We start from the raw sequence: 12,828 nt of genomic DNA, 5'->3' as shown, positions 1-12,828 counted from the left end.
GCCATATGCTTTAGCAAGTTTCAGGACCATGAAACTCTATGTTTCATTCCCAAGTACAGTCACATGTTCTGCCCCAGTTGCATCGACCTTTAGTTATCTTCTTACTCTACTTGCTCTATCTGTTAGGCCAACCTCATTCTCAGATCAGGCAAAGTCTCCTTCATTGCCATTCAGATGCTCAACTCTGCTACTGAATCTAAGCTATAATGACACGTTGGTGATATTATCCAATGTGATGAACAACTAGTAGAATTACACCCTAAGAACGAAGACATGGTCAACTAGAATCCTCTGCCTAGGTCAAGGACAGTAAGCTTGTTTTTACATGCAAATTTTCATCAAAAAGATGTATCTTGTATAATATCTATGCTTTCATAGTTGCTTTTCTTTTGATTACATCATTGATAGACAAGTATTGCTTCGCTCATCTTTTATCTTTGACCTCATTTTGATATGTGAATGATAATCTTAGTTTTGGCATTTGTCATGTAGATTTGATGCTAGTTGTTGCTGGGCTTGCCAAAAGAGAAAGTGAAGAAGGAGGGAGAGAATGTGAAGGAGGGAGAGAAAATATTAAAGATATAGATAAAAATATTGGTGGGACCTACTATGCAACATTTTATGATAAAAATATTAAAAAATTCAAATGTGGGCCCCATTAAAAAAAATAGAGAGTGAAAATGGCAGGATGATAGAACAAAAAATATTTGAGGTTGATGGATATAAATAACCTATAATTGAGCTTAGGATCTATCATGATTTTTCACACACAATTGAGAGTAAAAAATGACTATTAAAAATGTTGGATGGACAAGTGATAATTTGAAAATAAAACATAATAATTATTTTGTGTATAAAAAAACCAGTAGAGCTCCCAAGAATTGCTATTTATTCGCTCTTTACTACACCATAATATTATAATTGTGGTTTTGAATAATTTTCTCTCTCTTTTATTACTTATGTTTTCAAATTTATAATATAATCATGGTCTACTTACATAAACAAAGAGGATAATTCATTCAAGAAAACGTAAAAGGAACCAAGTACAATCGATGTTCCTCTCCTTAGACAAATCACTAAGATAACATTTGGATTGATAAATTTAAATGTAAATTTTAGATTTAAAATTTCACATTTAAAATATATGTATTTAAAATCCTTGGTTTGTTATAGATAGTATAAAAATATTAAACATATAAGAGAGATGAGCTAAGATTCAAAATAGAGACATAAGATTGGAAATGTCAATGAACTTACCTCTATTCTTCAATTAGTGAGAGATGAGAATATAAATAGGGATAATAGAGGCACCAATAGTTAAAATGTTAAAAAAATGAGGTTTGTAATAACTATAATTTAATCATGTCATTTTTATATTATTTTCCCTATCTTTTGACACTTTTTAGGGATATTTTATATATATTAGAAGCATTTAAGATCATTTGGGATACTTTTATAATTTTCACAACCTTTGGGGCAAAATTGCACATTTTTAAAGTTAAGGGAAAAATTGTAATTATAAAAAATAATTTCTGAAAAATGAAAAAAATTCCTAAATTGGATAAATTCCTAAGACACATAATTATTTATGCACAACTTATTATTTAATGAGTTTATTATATGTTTTAGGCCATAGGAAGCTCTTGGGTGATGATGGCAGGCCCTTGCACAAGATTGGATCCCTTAGATGAGTTATTTTGATTATCAAAAGGTCATAAATGGTTCATGAAATCTCAAGAAAATACAAGAATATTCATGATAATTTCATCTTTCAAAATTAATTCTTTTTCCTAATTTTGCCATGGATTTTTCCATCATCTCCATCATGTTATTTTTGAATTTCTCCATTCATGTTCAGATTATTAGATGCCTTTCATTTCCATTTATTACCATTGAAATAATTTATTCCTAAAATTCATGGCAATACATAAAAACACCATGTGAAAGGATCCTTAGATGCACACACGACTCATCACTTTATGGAACTTGGTAAGCATGATTTGGTAAGCATGATTTCTAGCTATTAGATTAATCTAAATCAGTCTCAAACACCCCCAAAACATCAGAATTTCATGCTCCACATCAACAGCCCCCTTAATTTTTTTACTTATCTTCATCTTTTCTTTCAAAAACACCAATGAACCTTAGAACCTCTTTCACCACCTCTCTACCTTAGACCCCTCTATTTCCCTATCCAAATACACCAAAATACTCCCCTAACACTCCACACTAAAACCCACTAAAAAAAAATTCATTATCTACTCCATTTTCATCTTGACCAAATCTCAAAGTCTTCATCAATGGTGGTTTCCAAAGTTGATCAGCAAGAATAGGCTATGGAGATACTAATAAGGTATGGCTAGACTTGGTTTCTTTTCCTAGGATGCATGGATGAACTCTCTTTAACCTGTTGGATTTTGAGAGTTTCTCTTATTTCTTACGTCTTGTTTAATTCCTTAAATTTTGATGCTTATGAAATTGTAATGATAATGATTATTGAAATTAAACTTTATGATACTTGGTTGAGTATTATATAAGATTATTATGTTGTTTATTTGTCAATTGAGATGCTATGATAGTGACTTTGGTGTTGTCCAAATCTTTATTTTATTCAATCGCTTGTTGCAATTAATTTCTAGTTACCTTTTGTGAGCTTGTGAGTCACGATTGTGTATTAAGTACACTTGGGGTTGGCTAATCATTTTCTTAATCAATTTGAGGTCTTATTTAGTTAAGGCAAAGGCTGGAGTTTGTAACTAACTTCATAATCAATTGGTCATTTTTAAGCATAATTAGTTCTAAGGGTTAATTTGGGGTCTTAATTAAGTTAAAGAACCTAAGAGTGCTAAATTCCTAATAGTTATTAGAATGACTTTAAAACCAATTGGGATTAAGAGAAAATTAATTAGATAGAGCAAGAATAAGATAGGGAATTTATGTGCCTAGGAAGATCATCAATTTGCATTTTAATCACACATTTCAGCCATTTTTCAAATCTATCCAAAATCTTGAAAATTCTTAAAAATAGTTTTCATTTAATCTTTTCTTCTTTAATTCTTAATCAATCAAACCCAATCAATTTTTTTCTATTTTTGGTAGATTTAAATAACCAAGGTGTTATTTTTTACTTAACTCCACAAGAGATTTGACCTAAGTTGCTCCTTATATACATTAGGATATTTCTTAGTTTAATTTAAGTGAGTAAGCGACTAGTGCATATCAGTTGGAGTTGCTAAAATTTCAAATAACTAGGGTTTAGAGGGAATTTGAAATTAAAAAAATTATAATAATATATTCGCAACAGACTTTTTTTTATATCCAAATAAGAGATTTGCTTCAAATCCAGATGAAAATTGAAATCCTCATGTAGCAAAACACAACATAGTATTCTCTCTCTTCCAAACTAATTGTAAAGATAAAGACAAGAAAGACCTTTAATTACTCCACCCAAAAAAAAAATCCTTCTTCACAAGGATAATAGTAATGGTAGGTGCAATAGTGATAAAAGTTAGGAAACTATTATTCTAAAGTGGATAAGTCTTCTCAACAACATCTTTAGTTTAAGTGAATTTCCATCCCCCAACTTGGCTCAAGAATGTGTAATTTGTTCATGGGTTGTGTGGATACTTCTAGGATGAAAGTGCTTTGGAATGGGGAATCTTCCAAGAATTCAATCCTTTTAAGGGAATCCAACAAGGTGATCCCATATCCCCTTACCACTTTACTCTCTATTTGGAATGCCTTAGTCACATCATTCAAGATGTTATTGAGTAAGGAGATTAGAAGCCGATTCAATTGAATATTAGAGGACTTAATATCTCTCACTTGTTATTTGTGAATGACCTTGTGCTCTTTAAGAAAGCCTTTATGAACCAGGTTGGTGTCATGATGGATTGAACTGATAAATTTTGTTCTGCTTCAGGGCAAAATGAATAAAACAAAAACTAAAGTGTGTTTCTCAAGGAATTTGCACATCTCCAAAGCTTGTGATATGAGTCGATCTATGGGAGTAGGACTAACAAGAGATCTTGGGAAGTATTTGGGCATTCTACTTATACACAAAAAGGCTTCCTATAGCTTGTTTGCTCCGATTTTGGAGAAATGTAGAGGTAAAATGTCCGACTAAAAAGGTAAATACCTTACTTTAGCGGGCAGAGTGACATTGATAAAATTTGTTACTTTGGCATTACCTTCTTATTACATGAAAAATATATTTCTCCCTAAAAAGTTGATTGTAACATCCTAATACTTAATCTAAGGATTAGTTATAAGTTTTAACTAAGTAATTAAGGCAATTAGAACTTAATTTGGTAGTTTGGATGGTCAATTGGGCCCATTAGACCCTATATGGACTTTAGAATTGAGCCTTAGGAGTTATTAGGCCATTTTGAGCCCAAACTATTGGGCTTAAATTAGGCTTTTGACACCCTAAAATTTTAAATATTAGAAAAGCATTCAAACAACAAACAAATAGAGTTTGAGTAAGAGTTTCATAAGGGGATGACCAAGGCTTTGCTAGGATTTGTGTTTAGAGGCGCTTGGAGGCCAAAATTTTAAATACTATAAAGGCATTCAAACAACAAACAAATAGAGTTTGAGTGAGAGTTTTAGAGGGGGGATGACCAAAGCCCTACTAGGATTTGTGTTTGGAGGTGCTTGGAGGCTTTTTAGGCTTATAACACCTTGAATAAGCTTCCCTTTCTCAGTTCCTCTCCCTTTTGTCTGTTTTTCTCTAAGTTTTTGGTATAGGTGATTGTTGTTTGTACTGGTAGACATGTTTTATCCACTCCAATGACTTCAATGGAGTACAATAAGTATTATCTAAGCTTCTAATATTGGGTTTATGCTATAAAGGCAATGGTTAGTGTCATTAATGATGGATTTAAAGTTAACCATTATGGTAATTAATTAAGTTTAAGTTAACAAAATTAGATAATTATGTTAATTAAGCTTAGTGAAGGTTAAATAAGTTAATTGAAGTGAGTTTTAAGGTTGTTGTTGCTTAATCACATTTAATAAAGATTTAAAGCCTTAAACGTGATGAGGATTAATTAATAATGATTAGTCATTAATATTGTATGTTAATTATTACTTATAGATTGGTTGCTTTAGAACTTGTTGTACCTATTGGGAAGCTTTCTCGAAATCCAAAGTATACTCTTGGGGTCATAACTCGAGTGTAAAGGTAATTAGAGTTAACTTCTTATAGATCATTGTTTGCAATTATGATTTGTATTTATGGATTGCAATGATTTTGATGATATAAATATGCAAGCATGAAGGTATTGATAATTAAAAATTACATGGCTATAATTAGTTGAGTGTTATGATTGAGTTGTAATATGTGCATAAGTAAATGCTTGGTATTTTGATAAGCATAGGTATGGGTTTATGGTATGGGATTAAATATTAGTTATGCATTCTTGACTTAATAGCATGTACTTGATTATGAGATAAGTTAATTAAGTTTGCATTTATGACATGTTATTAAATAACTTAAGTATGTTGTATGATCATAGGTAGGTGAGAGTTGACCTCAGTGAGCAAGGGTGATATGGAAATTCCATGTGGTGTAGCCATTATTGAGATTTGTGCACAATGAATGGTAGATTTGGTTTAAGTGTGTTTATGTCCTTTATCTCTTGTAAATGGCATATGTGAGGTGCCATCTTGGATCACTAGTTTCCTATTAGAAATGATGTAATATCTTGAAAAATTAACCTTTAATTAGCTAACTTAAATGAGGCTAATTAAGTAAATTAATGTAGTGTATGGTTACAGAGAGCTAATGAATGTTTTTGATCGTGGTTTTAGATTTAACACTGAGTTCAGAGTGGATTTAAGACATCCAGGCCTCAAAAGGGAAAGACAGACAATGGGAAATGGCTCTATGCCATATACCGTGGCACACGAGTCATAAAGACGTGAAGCTTACCCCTTTATATCACATGTCATAGCGCATGGTCAATTTTTTACAATAATAGGAGTATGCTGTAGTTGAAAAATTAGAGAAGAACCAAAGAGTGAATTAAGGGTACGTGAAGAACTCTACTAGGGTTTACAAACTTAAAGGATTGAGGGCATTTTAAAGCTTAGGGACATATAAGTAAGTCTTTTAAACCCCCTACTTCCATCCTCTTTCACTTTTATCTAAATTTTAAGTTAAGGTTTATTTGAGTAAGATGAGTTTTGGTCCATAAAAGTTACGAGTCAGAATCTATTAACTTAAATAGAGTTAATGAGAGTTGTATAAATTATTTAAGCCTAGCATTAATGATTTTACAAGTGTTTGGTTAGTAAAAGCTAGTAGTGGCTGAAAACAAGTCATTAATAAGGTTGTTGGGAGTGCCTAAAGGCTACAAATGATAGTTGGGTGGTACATTAAAGGTATTCCAAACTAAAGCAGGACAAGAAACCTTACAGGTATGTTTATATGTGAGATATTGGGAAATTGGGAACTTTAAAGTGTTGAATTAAGAGTTGAAATCTCATTAGTAGTAATATTAATGATGATTTGGTATGATTAACTATAGATTAATCATTTCTTAGTATCATTCAAGCTTAAGACCTCTCAAAAATTTAAGGTAATTAGAAAAAATTTAATATTTGCATCTGTTTGTTTAATTGATTATATGTGTTTATGAACCTGTTTAGAAAATAATGATAATTGAAATCTTGTTTTTGATACAACTTAAGAAAAATCCTACATGATATATGTAAAAATGCAAATGCAAATGAAACAAATGTTGTGTGATTATTGTGAAGATGTGGTATGCGTCTGAGTGAATGTGTTATTGAGTATGGTTATGTGAATACAAATCTCGATTGTGATCTAATGGTTGTTGAATTATAAGAGATAGCGTGTAGGGGATGTGAGATGCTATGTAAATTAATGAGCATGATGATTGAGATTGCATGCTATGACTATGTGTCTGTAATCCACATGTAAATGACATATTAGAAAATGAGCATGCTATGTAGTAAGCATTGGTTGCATTGCATAATTATTTCTGATAAGAATTCACCTAAGGGAAAGAAGTAAAGATTTGAAATCTACGTGGTAAGACTACCATTTTGATCTCGATGGCTTGCCTCCTTATTTATATTATTTCACTTGTTCTTTAAGGGATTGTTCCACTTGTTTATTAAGGAACTTGAACCTATCTAGTCTCCACTAATTCATAAAAATTTTAGTTTAGGGGTTATAACACACTATGATTATTATTATTATTATTATTATTATTGGAGGAAACCATAACTTACAAATGAGTGTAGTAGCCTTAGGTAAGAAACTCCTCACAAGTAAAAAGCTTAGATGGTCTGATTATATGGACAAATCCTATTAAATAACCAATGATTTTATGTTAGAGGTATCAAGAGGATATAAGGGGGCATTAATCATGCATTTTATAATACGATCACATGATTGTTATAATTGTGGTCTTGCATATTATTATATGGGGCACATGGTTGTTATTATTGCGTTTCCTTATATGAATGGATGATTAATGTCAATTTACAAACATATGTTGTACAAAGCTATATAGTTGCCAATATTGTAGTTGTGGCTAATAATTTAAAAGAAAAATATAAACTTGTGAAAGTTGTTTTAATACTACTTACATCATTATAATTAATTGACATGCATTTATATAGGTTAGATTAATATTGGTTACTGAGTGGTTATACTAACCCCATTATCTTCAATAACTATAGAAATTAACTCAAGCCAAAACAAGGGAAAAGCACCTAAGCCCTAGGATATTTGATTGGTAATAATAGGCCTTTATTTTGAATTATGATGTGTATTTACAATTGATATTGTTAATTAGGAAAATTATATTCTTTTATGAATTACTTGCACTATTATTAATGTTATTTGAAGTTATATTTTGAGCCTTAGGTTGTAATTGTGATTGATCGTGACACTTAAATAAGGTCAAAATACTAGTGCAAGTATGATGTAATTATGAAAGTGATTGTAAAATAGTGTATTCATATTTCCTATGACATGGCCTCCCCTTCTTATTTTTGTAATCAAGAGATTGAGAGTTGAAAACATGATATATGTTATATCATATTGCTATGATGTATTACATGGGTGTCCTTTAGTTTATTAAGTGTGATAAAATGGTAATTGTAAGCTTTTGGCACTTGGGCATGGAATTGGACACTTTAGTCATATTTTAAAGGTTGAAAAGAGTAAGTTTGCAAATAGATGTATAACTTTTTAATGAGAAATGATTCATGAGTGAAACTAGCATTAATAATTAGAGCTCTAAAAGATCTTTTTATAAACACCTAGATCATTTTAATCAAACGTCGGATGGAGATTTTGGTCACTTTAGATGTGTACCTTTATTGCTGTCAAATAATAACAATAATGTTGTCAAACCCGTGCAATGCACCGACGTGCATGATGCTTGTACTATAGCTCATTGCATAGAGAGGATTGCACCACGGCATGTAGAATGAATGTCGCAACGCACCTCTGCTTCATTGCATTGAAATATTATTTTTCAACTTAAATGCAAATACTTTGATATAAATTAGTTTCCCATGCTTCTGTATATATACTTTACTCTGATTTTTTATTTACAAAAGTATATATAGTGTTTTGAAAGCTTGGAAACTTGAAATCTTATTTGTGTGATTTGACAAACTTAGTAATCTTCTTGAGTTAATCCTGTGCTTATCTTGAGTTTGGAAGTTAAGTGTGGATTAGTAAAAGCAACCTTACAGACGGTAGGGGACAAGCAACTATGACACCCTAGTAATTCAAAAAGCAAGAATCCATAGTTCAAGAGTAGGAAGCGAGTGCCTTAGCTGGATAACCCCTCACAAGTGGAGAGTGGGTCTAATTTGATCACATGAGTTAGTCCTATATGATTTAATAGTCCATGAATTTAGTCAAAAGATGTTAAGATATAAGGAGAGAAACAAGGATGTAATGCATATAATCATGCACAACTATCATCACTAAATTATATGTCCTGTGATTAATGATTAATAGTATTATAATATATGTTGAATATCAATGATAGGTTAAATTTAAATCTTTGGCATATGTGCTGGTATTTGCCATACTTTTATGTACTTGAATTTACATGCTTTGATTACTGAGATTATATAATTTCACTACCATTTGTTAACACTTCTCAAGTTGATGCTAGAAATATGGCGAAGGGGAAGCAATGAAGACTAAAGACGCATAGCTTCTTTGGTAAAGTTTCTAATTTATTTAGTTTGTGTATTTGAATACGTATTGTTATCAACATTAGGGATTGTATTATTAGTCTATATTTATCATTTGCATGTAGCATTGTTTATAGACTTTCACATTTTTAGTTGGTGTCCTCTTATGTTTTTGAGTTGAAGCCAAATATACAAGCGTGTGTTTAAGTTATGATTGTCAAATGAAATAGCATGCTAAGGAGTTAAGCATGCAAAGTTTGATTGTGATTTAAGTTGAATATAGTTGTGATAGCTAGTGGCTAGCTATGAAGGGGAGATGCTTGGTTGATGAGTTGTAAATGCAACAAGTATGTTATAGTTCTAAGTATTTCAAGATCCTCATTTGGTACCAGGTTAGAGTTGGGAAAACAAGTTTGCTCGACTCTAAAGGTTCGGCCCTTGATAGGCTCGAACCTAAAAAGGCTAACTCATTTAAGCCCAGTTACCCTTTGAAACCCTTATATGCTAAGCCTGGCTCTCATTATACGGGCTCAGGGATTCGCAAGCTTTGAGCCCTTTTACTTATTTGTTTTTTTTTACATTTTTTTATCAAACTAAAAATACTCAAATGAGCTTATATAGGCTTAAACAGGCTTAGAAAATTTAGTTTAATATTTTTTTTATATAAAAAAGTTTTAAAAAAATATATGCAAGTTTAAATGAGCAGCCTATTTGAGCTAATTCGTTCAAGCTAGCTTAAAACGAAGCCCTTGAGGGCTAGCCTGTTTAAGCCCATTTAATGATTTTAGGGTCTTTTATGTAAGCCTAGCTCTCCTGTTAAACAGGCTTAAATAGGTCAACCCATCAAGCTCAACCTATTTTCCCGACTCTATACCAAATTGAGATGAAACTAAAACTATTAGTTAGAGTATTTTATTGTCTATGTGTAGACACTTAAATTACCTTAATCAAAAGTTCGAGCTGAAAGTTAAGCACTTCAAAAGTTAGATTTTAATTGTTGTCATTCTACACAAGGAGTGTGTCAACTGTGGCAAATAAGAGGCTTAGCTATGGCAAAAAAAAAAAAGGTCTCTGTATAGTTGGTCACGATAGACAGTGCCTTTGGCAGCAGCAAGTAGTCCTTGTACCATAAGCCATGGTGGATTGCAAGCTTGGCCATGGCATGTTGCTCAGTTTCAACGAAGTAAATCTTTTACTCTTGTTTGATTGGTTTTCAATGCTGAAACTAGTTCTTTTTTCATGATTTAGTAACCTCCCTTGCTCTAATTTAAAATATTTGGGATCCTATTTGCATAAAAGTATTTTTAGAAACATCTTTAAAAGTGCAAATCACTAAGCTTGATCATCTTTAACAACATCATGCACCATATCTTCAAACAACTTCCAAGCTTCTTTTTCATTTGGGATGTCTATCAAGAAATCCTTCTGAGTCTCCATTTTTTTTAATATATCAAGGTTCCTAGAAGTGAATAATAATTTTCAACTCTTGTGATCCTTCAAAAAAATTCCTAACTTATCTAAATCAAGTATTGCCCAAATATCATTCCATATGACTAAAATACTTTTCTCATTTTTAATCATTTGGCAAATGCGACTTGCTTTTCCAACTGTGTTCATCTCTTCAATAAGAAGACCTAAAATATCCAGCAATCTCACCTTGAAATTTCTCAAGATCTTGACTTTGAGATATATTAGGGATAACAACTTCACCAAACAACTTGTCATCCCTAACTTGTTTAGCAGTATCTTCAACTAGGGTGGTTTTTCCCACTCCACCCAATCCATGGACCTCATACAATTTTTTTATTTTATAATAATTTTTAAATGTTTAAACAAACCAAATGAATTTTAATAATTTAAAATTCAAATCAAAATCAACCCATTCAAACGCTAGCTAAAAATTAACTTACCCAATGTGAGTGAGAGGTGATGTGTGGTTGCGGATGTTTAGCTGGAGATTTGATAAGCAAGTAAAGTTCTGTTGTTTAAAACCAAAGAGAGAAAATAATTAGTAAACATAACAAACATATTCATATTCATATCATTTTTCTCCAAACGCACAAATTAATAAATTTCAACTTTCAGAAGCCTTTACCTCCTTTACCTCTTTCACTTCACGATCAACAACACCACTTGTCTTAACGAATACAGTACCAAAACTTTAAGAGCACAATTTTTTTTTTTGTATATTTTTATTTATGAAACATCACAAGAAAACCACGAATTTCATATACGCAAAAGAATAACAGAAAGGAAAGAAATCTCGGAACCAACTTTTTTTTTTTTTTTTTTCCAGTTCTGAGGTGAAATACAGACAGTCAGTACAAAAAATCTTTCTGTTTTGGAAGATTGACAAGAATTTAACAACTCAAATTCAAGCAAAAGAAGAGTGACAACAAAAGAGACTCGTAAATGAAAACACCAACTTTTTTTTCTTTTTTGAAATTGTTTAAATATATAAACTGGACACGCAGCAGAAAACAAAAGCCTCGAAAAGATATTTTTTTGGTTTTATTGCTAAAGATTTTCACATGCATGCGATTGACAAAAAGCACGAAACTGGATGGAGAAGAGTAGCGATTTTTTCTTTTTTGGGGAAATATCAAAACAAGCTTGATGAAAAGATTGGGAACTACAAACAGTAATAAACTGAAAATGAAAGAAAGCAGGTTAAACTGAACACTTAGCAGAGGAATGAAGAGAGGCAGTCGTAGAAACAAAAGGCCGACGATTCTTTCTTTGAATGATTTGTATGTGAAAGCAGAAAGACACAGCACAAGAAATTGGCGGATCGGAACAAAGTACACCAAAAGCAGAGGAAGAGGAGGCAATACATATGAGATGCAATCAATCATTATCCTAATTTATGTAGAAGGCTGCCACAAGACTTGCTTTTTCAAGTCAACAGCTAAACTCTCACTCCTCTATTATCGCAAAAAAGCGACAAAAACCAAGCTGGAAAAAATCAACATCGCACTTAAGAAGATTTGTAAGATTAGATAAAAAATATTAAAGTAAAAGATCTTTTCTTTTAGAAAATTTTAGATTAGGAAAAAAATAATTTTTTCATCTATTTTTAAATTTATATTAGTCATACGTAATTGGCTTAATAACATATTAGCACTATCTGTTTGGGGTTAATTATTTTCATTATCTTTAATATTGAATTACACACTATGAAATATTTTCAAAATAAAAAAAATGTGTCTCGTATAATCATAGGGTTATGAATCAAACTAGTGTCTTACCTTGTGATGCACCGGCAAAGTATCATTTAATTATATCAGTTTATGTATATTTTTAAAGTTGCTTTCTTGTAAGATAAATTATGTAATATAGCATTGTTGTCACATGAAATCAACAATGTTAATGTGTTATTTAGTTTTTTTCCCCTAAGTGTGATCTTTAGTTGAATTGTATTAATTTGCTACTAATTGAACAAATGATAAATGTGAAAGACATAATCGCAATTAATTTTGATGGAAAAGTATAACCCATAAGCAAAAGTTTAAGCAAATAATCAATGTAAAGTATTACACAAAAAAGAACTATAGTGCATTTTTTAATGTACTCAAATATCTTCTAGAATACAACATTAGTCATTCTTGAAGATGTTGTATTATGTTTGTCATG

At 31.3% G+C, this 12,828-nt stretch overlaps 1 protein-coding gene across 9 annotated transcripts in view; it reads right to left on the bottom strand.

The window, feature by feature from the left end:
- The window catches only part of LOC129322205 (probable disease resistance protein At4g27220), a 37,228-nt gene extending 25,196 nt beyond the window's left edge, over positions 1 to 12,032 (bottom strand). For 6 of the 9 annotated variants that reach the window (XM_054968360.1, XM_054968362.1, XM_054968354.1 and 3 more), the window contains exons 1-2: positions 11,291 to 12,032; positions 11,106 to 11,173 (exon numbers count right to left, since the gene is read on the bottom strand). The gene's annotated coding sequence lies outside the window, so the exon portion shown is untranslated. The other 3 variants (XM_054968356.1, XM_054968357.1, XM_054968355.1) reach the window with 3 other exon arrangements.
- Between the last annotated feature and the right edge of the window lie 796 nt (positions 12,033 to 12,828).

The sequence above is a fragment of the Prosopis cineraria genome, unplaced genomic scaffold (assembly GCF_029017545.1).
Source record: "Prosopis cineraria cultivar Desert tree isolate PC_DT_omini unplaced genomic scaffold, ASM2901754v1 PC10, whole genome shotgun sequence".
NCBI lineage: Eukaryota > Viridiplantae > Streptophyta > Magnoliopsida > Fabales > Fabaceae > Prosopis > Prosopis cineraria.
Note: the sequence above shows the minus strand (reverse complement) of the source record. Positions and strands in the feature narration are given on the sequence as shown.